The sequence below is a fragment of the Narcine bancroftii genome, chromosome 3 (assembly GCF_036971445.1).
Source record: "Narcine bancroftii isolate sNarBan1 chromosome 3, sNarBan1.hap1, whole genome shotgun sequence".
Taxonomy (NCBI): domain Eukaryota; kingdom Metazoa; phylum Chordata; class Chondrichthyes; order Torpediniformes; family Narcinidae; genus Narcine; species Narcine bancroftii.
The window spans coordinates 150,979,269-150,992,691 of record NC_091471.1 but is presented as its reverse complement, the minus strand read 5'-3'; the positions used below and the strand labels follow the sequence as shown (position 1 = coordinate 150,992,691).

The window sequence follows — 13,423 nt, the reverse complement described above, 5'->3', positions numbered from 1 at the left end:
CCCATCATTCAGAACCTCATTACCTACACAAGAGATGAAGATCAAAGTTACCAGTAATCAATTGTTGATCATCTCACTAAGCTCTAGTAATAATGAGAGATACAGTAATCTTCTTGTTTCACAAAATCTTAAAGAAGAAGAATGAATTTAATGCAGATAATCAAATGGAGAATTAAACTGATCGTGCTACGCATTGAAGCAGTAATTTAAAGTAGATTTGGATGGGGTGATATATAAGACTCAGGCAAATGTGATAGCTGATGGATTATTGGGTCAATCTGATATTTCAGAGTGGTTCAGAGCCACAAAGATCACAATGTGACAGGCTCAGTCACAGAATTGAATTAATCAATCACAGAAACCATTGATGCACAAAAATATATATAAATGACCTGGGTTACCAATTCAATTGCTGTCTAAAGATGACTGGTGAGTGATGTCCACATGTGAACATAGAACAGTACAGCACATTACAGATCCTCCAGCCCTTGATGTTGTGCCAACCCATATATTCATAAAAAAAAGTACTAAATCATCCCTACCCCATTAATCATCCACTTTTCTTTCATTCATGTGCCTGACTAAAAGTCTCTTAAGAACCCCTAAGATCCACTAGCATTACTGGCCAGGGCTAGTATCACGACAACAGAAAGGAAGTACGCAGCAGAGGGAGGGTCCCACTGCGTCAGTTGTGGGAGTAAGTCAGAATTAGGAAAGGATCCATCACTATGCTGGGAGTAGTCTATAGACCCCAAAATAGCCCTCACCATGTCGAGGAGCAGATAAACAGGCAAATTTTGGAAGGGTGCCCAAAATATTGGATTATAGTTATGGGGTGATTTCAACTTCCCGAATTTTGAGTGGCACCTACTGACTTCAAGAGGGATAGATGGGGTTGAATTTGTTGTGTGTGTTCAAGAATGATTCCTGACACAGTATGTAGACTGGTCAATGAGAGGAGAGGTAATACTGGATCTGGTTCTGGGGAATGAACCTGGTCAAGTGGCAGACCTCTTGGTAGGGGAGCATTTTGGTGCAAGTGACCACAACAATCTTAGGTAGGAGAGTGTGGTGGTACACCACCAGCCTACTGCAGGGGGCAACCTCTGTATCTGCAGGAGTGCAAGGGGACAGGACAACATCTGGCCGACTGCCAATCAGTCGGCTTGAATGGATCAAGCTCCACTCGGTTGGGTGTCAATCATCCTCGCAATCTGAGCCTGGGCCGGCCTCCCAAGGCCTCACACTGAGTTGCTGCAGCCACAGCCAGCCTGGTTCTGTGGAAGTCTTTGTGGATTAAAGCCTGTTGTACAGTCTTTACCTTGTGTGTGTCTGATTCTGTCTATCAGCGCAACACAGAGAGACTAGGACTAAAGGGCATAGTTTAAGAAAATAGGGAAGGCCCTTTAGGACAGAGATAAGGAGAATTTTTTTTAACCCAGAGAAGTGTGGACCTGTGGAATGCTTTGCCGCAGAGGGTGGTAGAGGCAGATTTGCTGGATATGTTCAAAAGTGAGTTAGATAAGGCTCTTGAGGGCAGGGGAGTTAAGAGTTATAGGGATAAGGCTAGGAATGGATACTGATAGTGAATGATCAGCCATGATCTGAAAAATAGCAGTGCTGGCTCGACAGGCCAATTTGGCCTACTGCAGCACCTACTGTCTATTATTTATTGTCTACAATATAGCTATGGAAAAAGATAAAAACACTCAAAATGGGAAAGTGCTTAACTGGGGAGGGGATGAGGAAGGAACCAATGAGAGTAAATTGGAAACAAATGTTTAAGGGTGAAAGCACAGATGTAATGTGGAGGAAGTTTAGGGACCACTTATGCAGGGTTCAAGATAGGTTTGTCCCAATGGGACAAAGAAAATCTGGCAGGAAAAGAGAACCAAGGCTGATAAAACAGGTCAGGGAACTAGTCAAAGGGAAGAAGAAAACATGCATTTGATATAGGAAGCAGGAAACTGAAAGGGCTCATAGGAAGTATATGGTAGCTAGGAAGGAGCTTAAAAAAGGATGTAGGAGAGTTCAAAGGGGCATGAGAAGGCCTTGGCATGTAGAATTAAGGAGAGACACTCTATGTATGTATGAAGACCATAAGGATGATGAAAATGAAGATGGGTCCACTAAAGGATAAAGAAGGCACTACACTTTTCTCCGATCTCCACTACTACTCTCTGCTTTCTTCCTATAAGCCAATTTTTTATCCACACAGCCAAGGTTTCACTGATCCCATGCCTCATGACCTTCTGGATGGGTCTCTTGTGGTGGATGTTGTCAAATGCCCTGCTAAAATCCATGTTGACCACATCTACCATGCTACTCTCATAAATCTTTTTTGTTACTTCCTCAAAAATCTCAATTGGACTCATGAGGTGTGACCTTCCCTTCACAAAACCATGCTGACTATCCTTGAGTGGACTGTACTTCTCCAAATGCTCATCGATCCTATCTTTAGGAATCCTCTCCAATAGTTTGCCACAGATGTAAAGCTCACCAGTCTATAATTCCCAGGATTCTCCCTATTACCTTTTTTAAACAATGGGACTACGTTTATTATTTTAGATTGTCTGGCACCTTCCCTGCAGCCAAAACAGACTCAAAGATCATAGCTACTGCCCCAGCTACCTCTTCTCTCACTTCCCACAGCAACCTGACACATATTGCGTCTGGTCCTGGGCACCTATCAATCTTAATGTTTTTAAGAAGATCCAACACTTCCTCTCCTTAATCTTCACCTTGTCTAGCACACAAGCCTGTTCTAGTTCAACCTCATCCTGATCAAGGTCCTTTTTTCTTGCGAATATCGAAGCAATGTATTCATTTAGAACCTTCCCAATCTCCTCTGCCTCCAGCAACATGTTGCCTCCTTTATCTTTTAGTAGCCCCACCTTCATTCTTGTTATCATTCTATTTTTCACATACACATAGAACATCTTGGGATTCTCTGTAATCCTACATGCCAAGGCCTTCTCATGTGTCCTTCAAGCTCTCCTCATCCTTTAAGTTCCTTCCTGGCTACCATGAACCTTTCCTGTTTCTTTCTTCCTATATCTAATGTATGCTTCGTTCTTCCTCTTCAATAGTTGGCTCACCTCTTTCATCACTCACTGTTCCCTTTTCCTACCAGCTTTTTATTGTCACAGTGGGACAAACATATCTTGAACCATGCACAAATAGTCCCTGAACTTCCTCCATATTATTTCTGTGCTTTCACCTTTGAACATCAGCTTCCAATTTACTCTCGCCAGTTCCTGCTTCATCCCTCTGTAATTAGCCCTCACCAATTAAGCACTTTCCCATTTCACCTGTTTTTAACCTTTTCCATAGCTATGCTGAAGCTAAGGGAGTTGTGGTTCCTCTCAGCAAAATGCTTCACCATTGAGAGGTCCACCACCTGACCAAGTTCATTTCCTAGAACTACATCCTTTGTGGCCAGTCGACATATTGTGTTAGAAATTCTTCTTGAACATACCTAATGATTCAACCCCATCCATCCCTCCTGTAGTCAGTAGATGCCAGTCAATATTAGAGAAGTTGAAATCATAACTATAACTCTGTATTTCCTGCACCATTCCAAAATCTGCCTGGCTATTTGCTTGTTGGTATCCAGAGGGCTATTTGGGGGCATATAGATTACACCCAGCACAGTGATAGCTCCCTTCCTATATCTGACTTCCACCCACACCGACTCAGTGGACACTCCTTCTACAGCATCCTCCCTTACTAAAGACATATTATCCGTGACCAGTAATGTTACTCCCCCCACCCCCCTACCTCCCATGCTATTCCATTTAAAACACCTAAACCCTGGTACCTGAATCAGCCAATCCTGACCTTCCTCCCATCAAGTTTCTACAATATCATAGTTCCACATGCTGATCCATGCTCTAAATTCATCCCCTTTATTCCTAATACACCTAGCATTCTAACTGGCTGCCTTTATATTTTGTCCCCTGCCTGTCCTTCCTCACAAACTCAGTACACATGGCATCATACTGTTCACCTTCTTCTCTAATGTCTGCCCTCACATTCCCTCCCTCCTGCCAAACTAGTTTAATCTCTCCCCAATAGCTCTAGCAAAGCTGCCTTCCCTGTTCAGGTGCAGCCCATCCTTTTTTGTACAGTTCATGTCTTCCTCAGAAGAGATCCCAATGATCCAGAAATCAAAACCAACTCTTCAGTCATACATTCATCTGCCACAATTACCTATTCCTACCCTCCCTGGCACAGGCAGACATCCCAAGATTACCACCCTGAGGTCTTGAATTTTAACTTATTTCCTAATTCTCTATATTCCCTCTTCAGGATCACAACATCTGGCTGCTCTCCCTCCCTCTTGAGAATGTTGTAACTCAATCAAAGATATCCATGACCCTGGCATCTGGTAGGCAGCACATCATCTGGGATCCTTGATCTGGTTCACAGAACCTCCTATGTTCACCTAACTAGCGAATCCCCAATTACTATCACTCTCTTCTTTTCCCTCTTTCTCTTCTGAACCAAATTTCCAGACTTTATCTCCAGTGACAACCTCCCCAGCAATGAATTCTATAAATTCACCACTATGTGGGTAAAGAAATTCCTCTTCATCTCTGTTGTAAAAGGGCTTTTTTTTTCTATTCTGAGGCTGTGCCCTCTGGTTCCAGATGACCCCACCAAAGGAAACCCTCTCTGCATCCACTCTATCCAGGTCTTTCAGTATTTGATGCATTTAAATGAGACCCCTCTCCCCCATTCTTCTAAATTCCAGCAAGTACAATCCCAGAGCCTTCAATCTCTCCTCATATGAAAAGCCTTTCACTTGGGGATCATCCTTGAAAACCTCCTCTGGACTCTATCCAATGCCAACACAACTTTCTTTGGATATGGAGCCCAAATCTGCTCATAATATTCCAAGTGTGGTTTGGCCAGTGCCTTATAAAGCTTCAATGTCACTTTTCTGGTTTTATATTTTATACCTCTTGAAATGAATACTAGCATCCATTTGCCTTCTTTATCGCTGACTCTGCATGCAAGTTAACCTTCAGGGAATCTTACACAAGGGCTCTCAAATCCCTCTACACCTCTGATTTCTGAACGTGTTGCTTGTTTCGAAAATAGTCTATGATTTTATTCCTTCCACCAAAGTGCACAATCATACACTTCTTAACACGGTGCTCCTTGCCCATTCTCCTAACCTGTGTAGGTCTTTCTGTTGACTCAATGCTTTCTCAAGAGTAAAAACACAAAAATTCTAGAGGAATTCATCTGGTCTCACGGAGTACTTAGGAGATAAAGATATTTTACTGACATTTCAGGCCATTTTTCAAGCTTCCTCAACAATATCTGTCCCTCCTCTGATCTTTATATCATTCACAAGCTTAGGCACAATGCTATCCAATCCATCATCCAAATTATTAACATATAACATGAAAAGTGATCCCAATACTGAGCCCTGTGGAACACCACTGGTCACTGGCAGCCAACCAGAAAATTCCCCTTTTATTCCCACTCTATGTCTCATGCCAGTCAGCCAATCTTCTATCCATGCCAGAACCTTTCCCATAAGACCATGGCTCTCATCTTGTTTAGTAGCCTCATGTGAAGCACATTGTCAAAGGTCTTTTGAAAATCCAGGTAAACCACAACCACTGATTCTCCTTTATCCATCCTTCCTGTTATTTCCTCAAACCATTCCAACAGGAATTTCCAATGAAAGAATTTCCCCTGCAGGAACCGATGCTGGCTTCAACCTTCAGGTACACTGAAACATTATAACATTATCCTTAACTATATATTCTAATATCTTACCAACCACTGAAGTCCAGCAATAACAGGAAGATAACTTCTAATGCCTCCACAATTTCTTTAGCTACTTCTTGTAAAACCCTGAGGTGTATTTCATTTGGTCCAGGTGATTTATACACCTTCAGACCCAACACTTCCTCCTTGGTAATACCCACTACATACAAACTTCTTTCACTTGAAACACTGATCAACAACCTGTAGTAGAGAGAGTGGAGAGTATCAACTTCCTTGGACTTCACTTGTCTAGTGACCTATCGTGGCCACTCAACATCTCTTCACTTGTCAGGGAGGCACAACAGCAACTAATTTCCTGAGAAAACTGAAGCATACAAGGCTACTAATGTTGTGTGTGGAAGAAACTTGACCTCCCTGCCTGTCTGGAGTGAGTGTATTTCAGGTAGTCATGTGTCTTCCCTGTCTGAAACCTATTCAGAGGTCACATCACCTGTCAATCATGGATCAACTCTGGCCACCCATTGGTGCACACCTTGCCATTGGTTAATTTAGATCACCTAGGGTCATTATTGTCCACCTCAGAGGCTTCCTCCAGATAAACTTCATCCGGCCAAAGAGGAGTTTGAAAGGATGAAGGACATGGGTATTGTACAATGGTCCAATAACTCCTGGGCCTCCTCGCTCCACATGGTACCCAAGGCTGCTGTGATTACTGCAGGTGAAACGAGGTTACCACACTGGATCGCTACCCAGTACTGCTTTTACAGGACTTTGCGTCCAACCTGCAAGGAGCCTGCATCTTTTCCAAGGTGGATGTGGTTTGGGGGTACCATCAGATCCCAGTCCACACAGATGACATTCTAAAAATTGTTATTATTACACCCTTTGGCTTTTTAAAAATTCAGCAGGATCCCTTTTGGGCTCAAGAATGCCACAGAGTGGGATGCGACCTCAACTACCTTCATATACTTAGATAACAAACATATCACTAGCCGCAGTCATCAGGAACATCTGTCCCACCTGCGCAAGCTTTTTACTCATTTGAATGAGTTTGGGCAGACCATCAGCCTGGCCAAGTGTCGATTCGGGTTAGCGACCCTCGACTTTCTGGGCCATAGAAGTGAAAAACACAGAGCAAAGCCACTACTGGTAAAGGTCAAGGTGATCCAGGCATTCACCAAACACAGCACAGTTAAAGGCCTCCAGGAGTTCATTGAACTTTTATGGCCAGTTTCTACCATCAGTGGCTTACATCATGCATCCATTTTCACCCTGTGTCAGGAAAGGGAGGGATGTCACTTGGGATGAAGGATTGTTGACAGTATTAGAGAATGATAAGGAAGCACTGGCTAATGCTGCATTGTTAATCAATCTAAGAATGGATGACCCAACAACTCTGACAGTGAATGAGACCAGTACGCCAGTAGGAGAGGTGCTTGAACAGTATATCCTTTGGCATTGGAAACAATTGGCTTTCTTTAGCAAACTCCTAAGACCACCAGAACTCAAGTATAGTGCATTTAACCGAGAATTGTTGGCACTGTACCTAGCTATCAGACATTTCAGGTACCTTCTCGAAGGCAAGCATTTCATGACTTTTACGGACCACATGCTGCTGACATTAGCTTTCACTAAGGTATCAGATCCATGGTCGGCTTGTCAACAGAGATATTTATCATATATTTGAGTTCATGATGACCATCGAACACATCTCAGGAAAGGCCAATGTAGTAGCAGATGTGCTGTCTTGCCTGGCCATACAATCCATGCAAACCTTGGCCTAATTGGTGAATTATGTTGCACTCATGAAAGTGCAACAGGCAGATGAAGACAGTCTGTGTTATGGAACAGGAGACTCTAAACTGCAGCTGGATGAAATTCCGTTAGGCCTGAGGGACCTTAAACACCTGTGTGACATATCTACAAGTCATCCTCGCCCAATTGTTCTGGTGGCATGGAAGTGACAGGTATTTGACTTTGGATTGGTACATTCCTTGATCAGAATGACTGTTTGGATGGCAAATGTGGCATGACTTTTGAAAACAGGTCAGCAATTGGGTGCACTCGATAACAGAATCCAAAGTCCAGCAACACACGAAAGCCCCACTACAATATTTTGAGCCGACATATCGGAGGTTTGACCATATACACATGGACATTGTAGACCTCCTGTTGGTGTTACGTGGTTCCCGTTTTCTTCTCACTATAGTGGATCGGGCCACACAATGGCCAGAGGTGGTTCTACTGGCAGACATGACTACTGACATCTGCACCAGGGCCATCATTTCCACTGGATAGCATGTTTCAGTTTGCCAGGACTCATCATGTCTGATGTGTTCAATTCACATCAAGCCTGTGGTCAGCAGTGGCCATCCTGCTTGGAACCAAGTTGCACCACACAACTGCGTACTGCCCACAATCCAACTGACTAGTGGAAAGGTTCCACAGGCATTTGAAATCAGCCCTTATGGTGCATCCACAGGGAGCTAACTGGGTTGAAAATTTGCCGTGGGTTTTCTTGGGCATACGAACGGCACCTGAGGGCAATATAGGTGCCTCATCGGCAAGGTTGATCTACGGCATGTCCCTGATGGTTCCAGGAGAATTTGTATCAGACTCACAAGGATGGGAAGAGATACCCACAGCAGTCCTAAGCAAGCTCCATGAGAAACTCGTTTTGTTAGCACCCATATCAACATCTCAACATGGTCAGACCAGGTCCTATATTCCCTATGACTTGCAGGTCTGCAAATACATTTTTGTACAGAAAGGAGCACAATGACCACCATTCCAGCATCTGTATGAGGGTCCCTTTGAGGTACTAAGATGCAACATTTCAACATACATTTTGGACATTGGAGGTAAAGAGGAAGCTTTTGCAATTGACTGCCTCAAACCTGCCCATCTGGATGTGGACAGATAAGCCGTCGATCAGGTGCCTTGGCAGAGACGAAGGCTGCCCAAACAAAAAAAATATGCAGACTTTGGGGGTCTGCAGCAGGATTGCTCGTTCGGTGGGCGGGGTGTTTGGCGACCCACTTACCTGGCTCTCAAAATGGCAGACATGCTGTGGAAAATGCAGGAAATTGACCTGTATCCAACACGGGTTTTTATCTGGGCTGATGGCATCACTGATGATGTCACTTCCTGTTCATGTGACAGAAGCAGTGATGTGTATAAGCCCAGTGTGCAAGCCTGCAGGTGTCAGTCTTGTACTAGACTCAACAGTATTTACACCAACTTGACAGTGATTCTACAATGTGTATACTGACATCTATAGTAGGTCAGTATAGAATACTTTGCTATGCTATCTTAAATGTTAAGAATGGTCATCAGGGCAAATTTCCAAAGGCTACTGGTTTAATGGAGTCACATTTCAAGCAGAATCAAAAACATCAGAATAGAGGAGAAAACAAAACAGGAAAGATAGAAGAGAAGTAGTACTTATTTTATCATCTTTCATTCAATTATCACTGACTCATTAATTATCCTTTGATGGCTATTCTTCATATGTTAAACAATTAGCTTAATAAAAGAGCAACTGAAAGTATTATGTATCAGTTACATCAGAGATTTACTTAATGCGCATCTTTGCTTAACCATTTACATTTGAATGTGAAATTGTCAGTGAGAAACTTATCAGATGTATACAACTGTGGAAATGTGATGTATATTTATCATGTGTACAGTATTGTTGGAGATTTGAATAAACCATTTGCACATGTTCTGGACACTCTCCTTATTGTATCTATGTTTCCCAATATACTCTGCATTGGACAGATTTGAAGTAAGAAACACACACGCACACCTCTTTGCAATAATATAGAGATTAGTGGATTCAGAAAGATATACAGAATGCAATAGGTACTTTTGTCCAATTTGGCAATGTTGACCAAGACGCTTATCTATCTAAATTCAATATATTTGTGCTAGTCCACCACCACGGATATCGAGCCGGCACATCACGCAGTGCACATGGTAGTAAACAGCAGCATAACACACTGTAACATGTGCCTTAACACAGCGAACTGGCGCAGTTGAAAGCTGAAGCCTTAAATTGGTGCTGGCCAAGCTACCCAGCTAACAGATTAATAACAGGCTGGGGAAAAGGGGAATTCACATGCAAGAAAGTTCCTGCCCGCTATTGTTATTCATGCAGCTGATGTCAGCCAATCAAACAAATGGCGGGAACTCCAAATGTATAAAAGGAGCCATTCCAGCCTCAATAAATCTCAGAGCTTAACCTCCCACATTGTGAGTGTGTGTTTCTTTGTAGGAGTTGGCTACACTATCAACATTTAGGCTGCATTCCTCCAAACCTTTCTCACTCATGTACTTTTCAAAATGTTTTCTGAAATATTGTAATTTTGACATCCATATGCCATGAAGTCTTTGTGTGTAAAAAACTTACCTCTCTGATCCCCCTTAATTTTTTCCACTCACCACTTAAACCTATGCCCTCTCGTCTAAGATTCCCCTATCAGAGAAAAGAAAGGTTGTTAATATCTGCCGATCACCTCCAGAAGATCACCTCTCTGCCTCTTTTGCTACTGGACAAAAGATCCCAGACTTCTGAACTCAAGCCCTTCAGTTTCATTAAGATCCTGGCAATCCTTTTCTGGACCCTCTCTCATTTGATTGTATTCTTCCTAAAGCATAGAAACCACATAGCATATATTCCAAATGTAGCCAAATCTATGCCTCATACAATTGTAATCTAATGTCTCTGCTCGTATTTAATACTACTGCTGAAGAAGGCAAACATGACATACATCTTATTTACTATCCAGTCCATCTGTATTATCACTTTCTGGGAACTATGCATATTCATATGCATATATATAACTATGCATATATAAAAGAAATCTCTTGGTGCCTGCCACATTGACCACCGCCAGTGGGCTGATATCGCCTCAAACCGTGCATCTTGGCGCCTCACAGTTTGGCGGGCAGCAACCTCCTTTGAAGAAGACCGCAGAGCCCACCTCACTGTCAAAAGGCAAAGGAGGAAAAACCCAACACCCAACCCCAACCAACCAATTTTCCCCTGCAGCCGCTGCAACCGTGTCTGCCTGTCCCGCATCGGACTTGTCAGCCACAAACGAGCCTGCAGCTGACGTGGACATTTACCCCCTCCATAAATCTTCGTCCGCGAAGCCAAGCCAAAGAAAGAACAATGTTCAATAATATTCCCACATCATGGCTAAATTTACCTTGCCAAAATACATCAGAATTGAACTTTCACAAGATCACAAGTGTAGTAGAAGACACATTGGCCCATCTAGTCTGCTTCACCATTCTAATCCTGAGCTGATCCATCATCCCACTTCCTGGCTTTCTCCCCATAATCCTTGATCCCTTGACCAATCAAATATCTGTAAATCTCTGACGTAAATACAGTACACCCAATGACCTCACTTCTGCCTGATTACTGCATGCCATTTCTTTGATCAATATCCAACTGAAAAACCTTTTTCATTGACAGTACCACCAAATTTGATACCATCTACAAATTTATCATTCATGCCATGTATATTCTTATCTACTCATATTAAGTGTGAGATCAGTAAGTTTCAGCAACATATTAAACTGGAAAGAAAGAAATTTATGTTAAAATAATGAGAATAATAACACTTGTAGATTTCTTGCAGGAAGATAATGACAATCTAGATGTTATCTGCAGGAGTTTTCCATTAAACAACATAATTTTTTTTGCAAAAATACATGTGGAATTTGACTTGTTCCAAATGTAAAAATTCTGTGCCTCAAAACCAATGCATTTTCATAATGCACTTTTGCAATGTTTTTCAGTGTTTAACCTTCCTTTTATAGACCTTCTTTGATCCAGTCTGTTTTCATTGCCCATTGGTTACCTGTTAAATATTGCTGCTTTTATGATTCATAATGGCTACCTATGTTTATGCTTTAGGTCATAATGCGTCATCCATCCAGCAACGCAGAACACAAGTATTCAGATATTGCTGCTCATAGCACTTTGCTTTGTGCAAACTGGCACAATTTTTCCTCATTATTAAATGTGTCTACACTTCAAAAGCACATCATTGGGAACAGAATGATGGAAGGTGAGTGCCATTGGTAGTGTTTTCTGATTACGTTTACTCCTCAATCACTTGCTTAGTTGCAAGTTTGCCAGGATGATTTGATTTCAAACCTGATCAGTTTTGCATCAAACATAGATCAGAGACCTAAATTTAAGAGAGATGCAAAAATGAAGATGAAGATTCGATGAGATCGATCTTCAAAAGTGCATTACTTTTGATTTCTTTCTTCAACATACCCATTAAAACTGTAAATGTGTGCTGTAAGAAAATTGCGTTATCAGTGCATAGAAGATATATGTTCATTGTTGAGAAATATTAATTCCCCTCAACTGATGGAATGGGTGATGTTAAAGAGAGGTAGCAAGTTGTGGTAGAAATGCTAAAGCAATTTTATTTCTTAATTACTCATGATTATTCCTGAATATACAGTATATCTAATAATCAAAGTTGCACTGTTGTGTCAATTAAAAACAAATTATAGAATGTTTCTTAGTCTTCACCAAGTGGTAAGAATGTAATCTAATAGCTTCAAAGTATTTTCTATCATATTTGAATGTGAAGTTACAAGCCTGTCTTCAACTGTAGGAGGAAATAAAATATTCAGAGAGCTTAAGAAAGATTACAGGGACAGGCCTATGTGGAATCATTAACCACAAAGTGTTGCCACACATAAAATAATTGCTAAATATTTTACTTTTTCTTGAAAATGAATTCTTGCACATCTGACAGTTTCCTCTACTTTACTGGCATTGATGTCAATCCACTCTGAGTCACTTGGTTGCAAGTCCATTTAGGTCTTTTGATCAAACTGGTTTGATAGTTCTTATACAGATTCTCAATCCCCAGAAAACCCTCTAGGTTACAAAGTTTGGATTTCAAGCATGCAGCATGATTTCAGGCACTCTGTCCACTTTCAAGTCAGATCCCTTGAATTGCTAGTAAGTGGGTCAGGTCTAGAAAATAAGCAGAAAGGTGGACATAATTAGATGTTATTGTGGGGGGGGGGGGCAAAAGTAATTTCGGGAAAACTATTTTTAATCAAATGAAAATCACAGAGTAAGTCACAAAATAAATTAAAAGAGGTACAGATATGAAGACTTTCCTAAACTATCAGTGATTCTGGGATTCTGTTAAGCACAACATTTGCTGGTCTTGGATTTATGTCCATTTAAAGACTTATTGCTGGTTATTCCATTCCCCTATGAAATCTAGCCCAATCATCGATGAGCAGAAGGTACAATACATTAATCAGATAGCATGTTTACCTATGAAATTAATTCACTTTTTTTCCTCAAGGCCAAAGCTATTGGTGGTAGAAAGTCAAATTATTTTTCATTCATGGTGTCAGCATCAAGGCAGGTGTAATAAGTGCTGATGTAACCACTTATACTTACAAACAATTAGGGAACCAGTATCAATCCTTTTGTGACAGACATCTAACCACACAATCAAACCTCTTCCAACACTCTCTGTCTCATATTACTAAAACAATTTTTGATACAATTTGTCAACTTATTGTGGATCACTTGGGAATCTATTCAATCTTTCCCTATGACAGAGCTCTTCAAGTCTTAGCGACATCTAAAATCAATTTTATTGTTATCTTTCCTGTT

At 41.5% G+C, this 13,423-nt stretch overlaps 2 long non-coding RNA genes across 2 annotated transcripts in view; one reads left to right on the top strand and one right to left on the bottom strand.

The window, feature by feature from the left end:
• Nucleotides 1-8,876, bottom strand: part of LOC138756264 (uncharacterized) — a 66,704-nt gene extending 57,828 nt beyond the window's left edge. Inside the window, exon 1 of the long non-coding RNA XR_011352926.1 lies at nt 8,792-8,876. This is a non-coding gene — a long non-coding RNA (uncharacterized lncRNA). The remainder of the gene's footprint in view (nt 1-8,791) is intronic.
• Nucleotides 8,877-8,960: 84 nt separating this feature from the next.
• Nucleotides 8,961-13,423, top strand: part of LOC138756263 (uncharacterized) — a 62,661-nt gene continuing 58,198 nt past the window's right edge. The window contains exons 1-2 of the long non-coding RNA XR_011352925.1: nt 8,961-9,031; nt 11,678-11,831. This is a non-coding gene — a long non-coding RNA (uncharacterized lncRNA). The remainder of the gene's footprint in view (nt 9,032-11,677; nt 11,832-13,423) is intronic.